The 12,015-nt window shown below is 39.9% G+C and overlaps 1 protein-coding gene across 1 annotated transcript in view; it reads right to left on the reverse strand.

Moving 5' to 3' along the window:
* LOC150086888 (IQ motif and ubiquitin-like domain-containing protein) overlaps positions 1 to 12,015 on the reverse strand; it is a 257,010-nt gene that overhangs the window by 91,351 nt on the left and 153,644 nt on the right. The window lies entirely within an intron of this gene.

Genomic DNA, 12,015 nt, shown 5'->3' on the forward strand with positions numbered 1-12,015 from the left:
CCTGACAATAGAGTCATCTACAAAAACTAGTTGCTTTTGGACCAGCGCATTCTGCCTTCAGGGTTGCCGCTGTGTTGTGTGATGTTGAAGTGCAAGCTCTGGCATTGATGTGGGTAGCTGAGAGCTTGATGGGCCCCTCAATTGAAATCGTTCGAGGGCATCCTTCCTGTTGTTCAAGCTCTCATATAAGCCGATAACAATGCTGAGTCCGCTCATGATTTCCTCGCACTCCTTACATTGTGCACACACAAAGACATTCCCATTGGCAATATCATGTTCTGTTCCTGATTGCTCAAAAAACATCAAACAAGCAGTGCATTTTAATGGACTGTGATTCAGAGGACAAATGCCGAATTGATCGACAAGGCTCTCATCGTGGCGTCTCCTTAGCCAGGTGGGAAGGAGCAGCAGTGCGTAGCACACGCTTCTTGATTAGACCGGAGTTCGAACCCATCACCACCAAATACGGAGGATGCGGAAAGGTCAAGGGAATGACCACCGCATATTCCGGGAGCAATATGGCCTTAGTTGCTAATGCTCCTAAAAACCAACCAAACAAACAAACAAACAGCTCTCATTGTATACTCCCTCCTATCATGTCTGGTCAGAATTGCAGACACTTTCAAATTCAACCCTAATTCACGGCTTTTTTTTCAGCATTGTCTTGTACTTGTTAAGTAATTCTGCCGGTCTCCTTCTCTTAATATCATTAGTGCCAATGTATACAACAATATCACCCTTTGTGCCCTGATATCTGCCCTACAACATCATCAACCTTTGCCCCTGGCAGACATACCCTAGTCCTGTTCCATCTATCCTTTTTTGCACAATATGTTTCCGGTTTCCCTGACAATAGAGTCATCTACAAAAACTAGTTGCTTTTGGACCAGCGCATTCTGCCTTCAGGGTTGCCGCTGTGTTGTGTGATGTTGAAGTGCAAGCTCTGGCATTGATGTGGGTAGCTGAGAGCTTGATGGGCCCCTCAATTGAAATCGTTCGAGGGCATCCTTCCTGTTGTTCAAGCTCTCATATAAGCCGATAACAATGCTGAGTCCGCTCATGATTTCCTCGCACTCCTTACATTGTGCACACACAAAGACATTCCCATTGGCAATATCATGTTCTGTTCCTGATTGCTCAAAAAACATCAAACAAGCAGTGCATTTTAATGGACTGTGATTCAGAGGACAAATGCCGAATTGATCGACAAGGCTCTCATCGTGGCGTCTCCGTAGCCAGGTGGGAAGGAGCAGCAGTGCGTAGCACACGCTTCTTGATTAGACCGGAGTTCGAACCCATCACCACCAAATACGGAGGATGCGGAAAGGTCAAGGGAATGACCACCGCATATTCCCGGAGCAATATGGCCTTAGTTGCTAATGCTCCTAAAAACCAACCAAACAAACAAACAAACAGCTCTCATTGTATACTCCCTCCTATCATGTCTGGTCAGAATTGCAGACACTTTCAAATTCAACCCTAATTCACGGCTTTTTTTTCAGCATTGTCTTGTACTTGTTAAGTAATTCTGCCGGTCTCCTTCTCTTAATATCATTAGTGCCAATGTATACAACAATATCACCCTTTGTGCCCTGATATCTGCCCTACAACATCATCAACCTTTGCCCCTGGCAGACATACCCTGGTCCTGTTCCATCTATCCTTTTTTGCACAATATGTTTCCGGTTTCCCTGACAATAGAGTCATCTACAAAAACTAGTTGCTTTTGGACCAGCGCATTCTGCCTTCAGGGTTGCCGCTGTGTTGTGTGATGTTGAAGTGCAAGCTCTGGCATTGATGTGGGTAGCTGAGAGCTTGATGGGCCCCTCAATTGAAATCCTTCGAGGGCATCCTTCCTGTTCTTCAAGCTCTCATATAAGCCGATAACAATGCTGAGTTCGCGCATGATTTCCTCGCACTCCTTACATTGCGCACACACAAAGACATTCCCATTGGCAATATCATGTCCTGTTCCTGATTGCTCAAAAAACATCAAACAAGCAGTGCATTTTAATGGACTGTGATTCAGAGGACAGCTAAACAATACAGTGTTGCTGTATTGTTTAGCTGTCCATGGACACTTTGCTACTGGGAGGCATCAGTCACCAAGAAGGTAACTGTTGCTTCCTAGTACCTATCCAGCCAAGAGGAGGTGAGCCACAACTATGTATACAGTGTCAACAGGGAGGTAGGCCAGATGTGCATGTACTGACTCCCCATGAGTGCCAAAATGAACGTATGTATATACTTACCATGTACATATAAGCTATCAATCTAGGAAACCTTCTTGGTGAAGTGACTTGAAAACACATCAGTAACCATTTGCCAGTGTAACTTATCACAACTTATTTCAGATAAGTGCAACTTATCTGAAAAATAAATCAACAAGAAAATAATGCAAGATAAACGATATGTGTGTCATTTATCCAGCGTTATTTAGTATATTTTTTACTGTATTAATTATTCACTTCAAACGAATTCACTTCAAACCAGTGGCATCCTGTCACGAGTGTGGTTCTTGGTGTAACATTTATTTAGTGACACTAAAGGTCATGTTTCTCTTTTTGATGCTTGATTTGATTTGGTAGTTGTTGGCGCATCGGCTTCTGTGGCCATATTGCACCTCCCAAGGTTTTTGCAGTACTTTGATCCGAGGCGGAAATCGAACCTGCGACCTTTGGGTTGCCGGGCAGGTACTTTACACACTCGGCTAGCCCGGTCGGCTCTTTTTGATGCAAAACAACCTAGGGGTACCTACAACTGAGTAAACCAGATCAGTCACGAAAAATGCACCAAGGAAGTGACGTCATTCATGGCTTCTGCCAGAAGCACTTCCAATGCTCCCACCACTAGTCTGTGCAGAGCACTTACAGTGTAGTGTGATTAGAGCACGTGAAGCATTTTTCGTGACTGGTATGATATCTTCAGTACCAGTGAACCAATTTTCAAAATTCAAATGGCATTCATTTGAATTTCATCGAACTTCTTTAAAAAAACACAATAAAATAAAACAAAAAACTGCGTGTGTACCTTGTACGTAGAAGATGTTTTATTTTACGTGAAAACATCCTTGGCTTGGAAGGGGTTAGCGAAATCCAAGTCAATAGCCTAATTACCCATTTGATTATAGCCATTTGTTGAATAGTATGATTGCAACAATCATATGACTGCAACAATACAAGTATTTATCATATGACTGCAACAATACAAGTATTTGTCATATGACTGCAACATTACAAATATTTGTCAACAATTTCTTTTTTCGCCTCGCATTTTCGTTACATTCCATTGTTAGGTGCCGCCATAGAAGTTTTTGCACCAATAATTTTGGAAAAGGTGTTCTATGGTGCTGAAGTGAAGTGCAGGGTATTCTCGAGAGTATTGAGCAAGAATGAAAGCTACAAAAACTAAAAAACTAAAGATGAAGGTAGCAATGAGTGCGTAAGAATGAAAAAGACTATCAAAATTGCTTAAAAGAAAAACATAAAATCAAGCTTTGGATTTAACAGCGCCTTCAATCAGCAATGCCGCTGCTCCATCTAACAATGATGTATCCAAAGTGAGTATTAATTATGTCCAACGGAACAGTTCTCCAATTGCGGAGCACGAGTTTAAATGATCAAGCTCCTTTTCCTTACGCCGAATACTATTTACATAAGAATGCGTATCGAGAGTTTGGAAGCAGATTTATGAAAACTGATTTCTGTTCTGTATGCTACATTTGCAATTGTCTATGGTTTGAAAATGACACAAAGAAACCAGCTGCTAAAGATACACTATTGATAAGCACTGTATTTTCCGATGGTGACATCGACGGGGTCTTTGTGTGTAATAGCTGTAGAGATCACTTAAGAATAACACCATTCCAGCATTTTATCCAAGTCAAATGGCTTTGTCTACCAAGAAATTCCATCGCATTTACCGAAATTGAATTTAGTGGCAGAGAGAGGCTCATTTCTCCTTGCTTACCGTTCATGCAGATAATGTGCCTGAGACACGCATATGGAAAATACAACATTCTGGGCCAAGTGATTAATGTGCCTGTATCAGTCAACGTGATGGCCCATTGCTTGCCAAAGGAGATTAATGATGATCATTGTATAAATGTGCATATAACATGCAGGAAAATACACAACTCCAGCTAGTTGACCGGGTTAGTAAGAAAGTGAATGGTTAAAGCATGGCTTCAGTATTTGGTCCACACGCCTCTCTATCAATTGTATCAAATCACAATGCATCAGTCATTCTTTGATGACAGTAACATGGAAATTAATTTGACTAAAAATGACATAAGCAAAGTGGTTCCAATTGAACAGCAAATGTTGTTGTGGAGTGACGATAATTATCTTAGAATTGCCCCAGGAGAAACTAACGTACCGCAGAGCTTACTGTTTGAGAGCACACAGAGGAACTATCCTTTCCCAGCATTTATCTTGGATTCAGAACATTCAGAGAGAATTTGTGTGTGACTCTGTTCATGATAGTAATGAGTGAGCTCAGATGATCTGACTGATGTGTTGTTACCCCATATCATCTCCTTTATGTAGCAATGAAGATAATAAGATTGAGAACAAGAGACTCGTTGATTGTGGCTTTCAAATACATGGGTAAAGATATTAAACTGACCTGTGAGCAAGTTCGATCCAAAGAATACATTAACAGCTGCATCAAAAACAATTTGGCTTTCCTAAGGACAATTCCAAACTAGATCTACTACTGGGCTCAATGTAAGCTTGATCTCTTTGCTATGATTAGACAGTTCAGTAAACCTAGTGTTCTTGACTCTGAGGGTCAATGAAATTGGTTGGCCGCGTTTGCTTCAGCTATTGTACAAGTTACAGAAAAAGGAGCACGATATTAGTGCGGATCATGCGAGCGACATGGACTTCATGCAGAAAGCATTGCTAGTGAACAAAGATGCTGTAACTTGTGCAATATACTTCAAGAAGATTGTGTATGTAATTATGAACAGATTGCAGCTGAAACATCATAGCCTGTTTGGTCAATTTTACATCAACTTTTTCAAGAGCACAGAATTTCAGCATCATGATAGTTCACACGTGCACATTTTGCTGCGGCTAAATTACACTCCCAAAGACCCTCTGAGTGAGAACAAAGAAGATTCCATCACAACGATCAACAAGTTAGTGTCTGTCTGTGCTAGCGAGGCTTCAGGGAGCATTAAGCTTCAAACTCGCAAACATACATTCATGTGTTACAAGAAAATAATGCTGGATAAACAACGGACATATTGATTTGAAGCACCATTTGTGCCTTGTTACTCGACCAATATATTAGTGCCCACGCCTAAGCCAGACGGACGCAACCTAAAATACACCACTCACTATAAGAAGATGTGGCAAAATCTAAAGATAATGATTATGCTGACATTGATGCCTTCTTCAGGGTGATGTAAACTCCTATGACTATTACTTGGATGTGCTCAGAGCTGGCATAAATTGGCCTAAGGTATTTCTCAAAGATCAATCAAGTGAAAAGTGAAGTGGCAAAATCCATTCATCTGTAACATTTTGAAATCAAACACTGACATCCAATTCATTATGGAGGAATACTCTTGTGCTGTGTATGTCATTGAGTATATGAACAAGACGAACAAAGGGATCAGCAATTTACAGCGATAGATCATTACGATCATGAACGAGCACCCAGAGTTCGACATTGTCGAAATCATGAGAAAACTATCCATCGACATGCTCAATAGCATCGAGATCACGAGTCAAGAAGCTGCCTGGTACTTGCTATATCGGCCCATGTTGGAGAATTCCATGGTGGTAGTTTACATTCCCACTGTTTGGCCAATCACGCGACATAGGTGAGCAAGTCCAATGAAGAGATGAATGAGAACCTTATAGAGGATTCATGTGACATATGGAAAGAGAATTGGGTTGAGAAATATGAAAAGAGACTAAAACACGCCACTTGGATCATGTTATTCTGTCATGCTCTGCCTGACACATGCAACACTAACGGAATCTGCAAGAAATGACAGTATCCACGCATAATATGCTATTGAAACTAGAACATGGCTCAGGGTCTCAACGAGTACAAGTGCATGATGGTAACACTGCACATTCCATTCGGCAATGAGGACACAAAGATACTATCAGAGATGGCATATGTCAAGATCTATGATGACAATGAAGAGTTCATCCTAGAACAGAGTAAATCACATGTGGACATTCGCAAAATGATGGAAATTTGTAAGGCGATGTGTCAAGACAATGATGATGGCAACCCTAATGAAGCATGTGGTAATGACCTGCATAGCCTTGCTACGCGACTACGAGAAGACCCCTTTTGAGATTTTTGCAATCATCCAGACAGTGAGATGGACGAGGATCTAAAGCTCGCCATGCTCAACCAACGTGGCACAATTGCAAAGAAACACAAAAACTTAACGATCAATGAAGACTTTTGTAATTCAATGAGAATGGCCAACAACAAGAAAAAAGATTCTACTCATGCATGTAATTTGGAGTCTTATCTCCTGACTATAAATCGATTTAGATATACAGTAAACCCCTGCTATTCGCGGTATCTGTATTTGCGGTTTCGTGTATTTGCGGTCGCTGATTTAACATAAAATAAAACCAAAAAAAAAATGTGAATTTTAAAGCGGTGTGAACATTTTCCGCCATAAAAAAACATGGGCGTGGCTAAAATTATCTTTCCCAGTCAAAACAGTGCTCAGTGGGTAGGGGGGGAGAGGGGTGACAAAATCGCGAGCATGGATGTTTCTCGCTAATCCTTGTTCAGTATGTGTTATGAGCTTGTCATGGAAGGTTTTGTCGTTTGCTTTTAATTTATATGCAAATAAATTTATCAATTTATAAATTGATATGCTTACAAAAATGATAAATCTACCGTTTTGCAGTGTAAAACACACTTTTTCGAGTGTGTTAACGGAAGAAAGTGACTTTATTTGGACAAGTTCTTTCTAACCCGTACAAAAATAAGGTTACGAATAACAAGGGAAATGTGAAAAGATCAAAGGTGATGACATTAGCAAATAAAATTGAGTTATTAGACAAAATTTCTAATGGTGAAAGTGTCTCCTCAGTGGCAAAACATTATAAAATCAATGAGTCAACGGTACGATGAATTAAGAAATCGGAAGAAAAAATCGCCGTAGTGTCCGTGAAAACGCGCTAATTGCTTCAAAAATTTGCTCTGTAACTCGTGATGTTAAATTAGAAAAAATGGAAAAAGCTTTAAATCTGTGGATAGAAGACCGAACTCAAAATAAAATTCCGTTAAGCTCACTCATCATTCGTGAAAAGGCAAAACTCCTTTATCAACACTTTAGAGAAACTTGTGATAGACTGACGGGATAAGTTTTTTAGTTAGCAAAGATGCTGGTTTGAAATTTCTAATAAATATTATATTTAATATTAAATTGTTTCTTATTTTCATTTCGATGCCATATGCTTGCATTTCACTATGTACTGTCTATGTACATAGTCATATTATGAAGGTACATATAATACATACGTAGACAAAATTTTAGACTAGTTTTTCTTATATATTTTATACTTTGGAACGGAACCCCTTTATTACCATGGGAGCCATAACTCAGTATTCGCGTTTTCGGTATTTGCGGCATTTCTCAGGAACCTAACCCCCGCGAATGGCGGGGGTTTACTGTACTTGACTGGCCCAGCTGGTTGCAGCAACACGTTTGTGATTTGCCTCTTGGAAATATACAATGGCTTCAGCAGTACAGGTGGATATTGTAACACCTACGTTAGATGTGCTCCAATTGGTAAGGCTGCTGTTGCAATAGTCAGAACTACTGTGCACACTGCCCTCAAGATATCGATTTTGAGAAATCTTTCTTTGGTGGAAGTCATGCAACAATACAGATCAACAAAGTCAGTATGAGTGGTACTGCTGAGCTACTTTCGCAAATGGATGCAAGGCTAAAACAGATAACTGGAAATGTCAAAACAAGCTTCAGCGGACAGGACATGTTCCTAAGGCAAATGACATAAGTTGGGGACTTATGTCATTTGCCTCTGGTTCGTGTGATCCCAGTCTATAAACAGATTAAAGCAGCGTATCGCTAGATCCACTCTCGGGCGCAGCCTCAAATACTATGAGCTCAATCAAGTTATGTGCCAGTTAAATGCTATGTTCTCATCTGTGTTATTCAAAATCGGTAATGGGGCTAAATTAGATCAGAAAGAGCAAGAATTTATCGAGTCATGTTTCTTTGCTCAAGAGAAAGCTGGTCGCCTCTAACCAAATGGTATATGACTCTACTTGCGAAATAATTCCATCAAAGAGTACAACTGTATGATCCTCAGTGGCACAGAAGAGAAAGTGGAATCATTTGCACAAGAATCTTTGTGGGTTGCAGAAATGCAAAGCAAGAAGCACACATTTGCCAGAAACTCTGGTGAGGTCGGCATACCACGATGACCTCACCGACACTGTTACACAGAAATGCCAAATCTTGCTGCTATCTGAAACTTGGTTAGATAATAACAAGAGTGTCAGCGTCCTGCTGACACTCTTGATTGCGTGGTTCAATTCAAGAGTGAAACCAAACGGACAGCTGGAGTTGCAATATATCACAATAAGATGGATGAGATGCACATTGTTATGCCATACTTAGATGTTATCTATCGACAAACAACTGGTTCGACAGTCAGTGTTCGGCCTGTTTGGTGATATATGTACTTGTTGCCAATGGCCAAGTGATACTTACAATTTTGTTGATATTTCTCCTAACGGTGACATACAGGACATAATTGACTAAATTCATTTCGTTTTGCTGTACTTTATTCAAGGTGCAGTGCTGTTAAAGCAAGATTAACATAAAATACCCATGATCCCACGAGTGGCTATTTCAAATTTAACTTTGGATTGGAAGAAACTAAACCATTAATTACTTTCCTGCAAGAAACTTATTGTTAGTGGCATATTATCAATGGAGGAAAGAACAGGCAATGTACAGTGGCATATCATTGTGTTTCTCAACATTGCTCAAAGGTATTGCTCAAAGCATCAAAAGCGGATATTGTTGGGATATCAGAGACGTGGTGTCACACAGATATAAGGAATGCAGAACTGGAATTTGAGTACAACGTCTACAGAAAGGATAGACAGGATAGGAAGGGAGGAGGAGTTATGTTATTAGTTAAGAAACACATAAAATCCAAGGAGGTGAAGCCAGTCGACATTGCTGGACAGTGCAGTGTCGAGTCAGTTTGGAGTGACATAAGCATTGGGAGATCAAAATTGAGGGTAGGAGTGTGCTATAGGCCTAATGACTCTGATGAGTACAGCCAGGCCTTGCATAACGCGAGTTCGATGAAGCGATTTTCAGTTAATGCTATTTGAAAAATTATACCACTTTTCACTTTACACAATGCAAATTTCCAGTTAATGTGATCTTTTTTTTTTTTTTATGCGATAGTTGAAAAAGATTTGAATCGCGCATTAAGCTTACCGCGAGTTGTACAGGCAATAAACAAACATTTGCCTGCTGCCCGCCTCGGTGTGTTCCATCAACCATCAGAAGAAGACGTGTTACTTGTTTGTCTACTGCTATTAAAGTCAATGCACACTTGCATAAAAATTCAAATTTTTAAATGAGCCAGATGAAAATGTTACCGCGAAGGAGATAACGGTAAAAGAATTAGATAATCTTTTGTATCGCATCTCAAACAAAAGGCTTGAGGTTCTATGCGATATTATTTTGCCAGGGCCCAGAGAAGATTGTTGTCGGCTAACGGAAATTGATTGATGAAAAGAAAAAGTCAACACTGTTCAAATATTTCCACAACAGTCATTTCAATATTGTGTATTTTATGTCAGAGGTTCCCAAACTTTCTCGGTTCACGGCGCCCTTAGTGTCTAAGTAAATTTTTCAAGGCACACCCAGACCAAAAGAAATACCTAACAGTTCCGTTTAGTAGTTAGGTACAAACAACTTAATAAGAAATGCTGAAACTGTGAACTACCTCGAGCTAGTAGTTCGCGTGGTGTCCGACAGATGTCGAGTATCTCTGTGTTTCCCTCGAAAATTTAAAATATTCCACAGCGCACAGTTTTGGAACCACTGTTTTATGCAATAAACATTTAATTCCATAATATTTTCATTATCTTTTACATTGTATACAGTTAAAATGTTATTTAAAAGGTATTTTTAAAATTCTCTACGGACATTCTAGAAGTTCAAGGACAATTATAATTTTTCCTATTGATTATTATATTCGATTAACGCGTTTCCATTTTGCGCGATGCGCTCGTGGGATGAATTAATCGAGGCCAGCCTGTATAATAAGAAACTGTACAGGGAAATAGAGTGGGCCAGTAAATTAGAGAGTCTTATAATGGGGGATTTTAATTTCCCAGATATTGACTGGAATTTGTGGGTTCGTCACTCATACACTAGCAAGGCTTTTGTGGATTTATATTAGATACTTCTTTTCTACATCAGCATGTTAGAGAGGCAACTAGAGGGACTAACACTCTTGATCTGATTATCAGTAGTGATTCTTCATGCATTAAGAATCTGCAGATAAAGGAACCACTAGGTGGCAGTGATCACAGTGTGCTGAAGTCGGATTTACTCAAAGAGGTAACTACCATCAGGGGTAAAGGGAAGGGTCATTGCTTTCGTAAAGGCGACTACGATGGTCTGAGACAATATTTAAATTCTATACAGTGGGACCAACTGATGATGTTACCAACAGCAAATTCAAAATGGGAAGCATTCAGAGAACTTATCTTGGAAGCTACTAGGCTTTACATACCAACTAAGAAATATTGTTCAAGGTTTAGGCCTAAATGGATGTCAGATGAACTAATGAGACATATGTTAGAGAATAAAAATGCTTGGGATACATATAAATTAACATGTGACACAGAAGCCTATGATAGATATAAGTTGATCTGTAACCAAGTTACAAAGGAGGTTAGACAGGCAAAGGCAGATTACGAGAAATCTTTGGCAAGGGATGCAAAGAAAAAGAGCACAGAGTTATTACTTATGTAAACTCTAGAAGGAAGGGGATGAATCAGATTGGTCCACTTGATATCGATGGTTCAACTGTTGATGATCCTGCTCAGGTAGCTAAGAAACTAAATGAATATTTTGCATCGACATTCACACACGAGGAGTTATTCAGCGAGGGGAATGTCAGAGGTGTATTCAACTCTGGCAATAAGCTAGATAATCTTGTAATAACTAAGAGGAAAGTGGAGGAGAAATTGTTGAAGATAAACACAAGAAAGGCACCTGGGGTGGATGGGATCTATCCAGTTATATTAAAGGAGGCAGCAAAGGAAGTAAGCAAACCCTTAGCCATAATTATGAGAGTTTCCATGAACTCACCCATAGACTGGAGATGTGCAAATGTGACCCCAATTCACAAAGGAGGATCAAAGGCTGACACAAATAATTATAGACCTGTGAGTTTAACTTATGTTCCAGGAAAATTAATGGAGACACTGGTTAATGAAGTCTTGTGTAGATGATCCTGCAGTGCATCTTTAACTAGTGCCTCCATTAATTTTCCTGGAACAGAAGTTAAACTCACAGGTCTATAATTACTTGTGTCAGCCACAAAAGAACTGGATGCAGGGAATAACTTTGATACTGTTGCACATGGAACAGTATCAAAGTGTGGCATTGGAGGCAAATTGCTGCTATGGATAAAGGGGTGGTTGAGGGGGAGAAGACAGAGAGTGGTAATCAATGGACACTGCTCATCGTGGACTAATGTTATTAGTGGAGTCCCTCAGGGTTCAGTGTTGGGTCCATTATTGTTTTCTGTATTTATAAATAATATTGATGATGGTATATCAAGCTTAATGTCCAAGTTTGCAGATGATACAAAAGTTGGCAGGGTTGTTAAGGACACTACTGACACTATGCTGTTGCAACAGGATCTGGAAAGGTTGAGCAGATGGGCTGAGAGGTGGCAAATGAAGTTTAACATTGACAAATGTAAAGTACTCCATATGGGAAACAGCAACCCCAGA

Source organism: Mastigoproctus giganteus, chromosome 4 (genome assembly GCF_048544385.1).
Source record: "Mastigoproctus giganteus isolate SK-2022 chromosome 4, ASM4854438v1, whole genome shotgun sequence".
Taxonomy (NCBI): Eukaryota; Metazoa; Arthropoda; class Arachnida; order Uropygi; family Thelyphonidae; genus Mastigoproctus; species Mastigoproctus giganteus.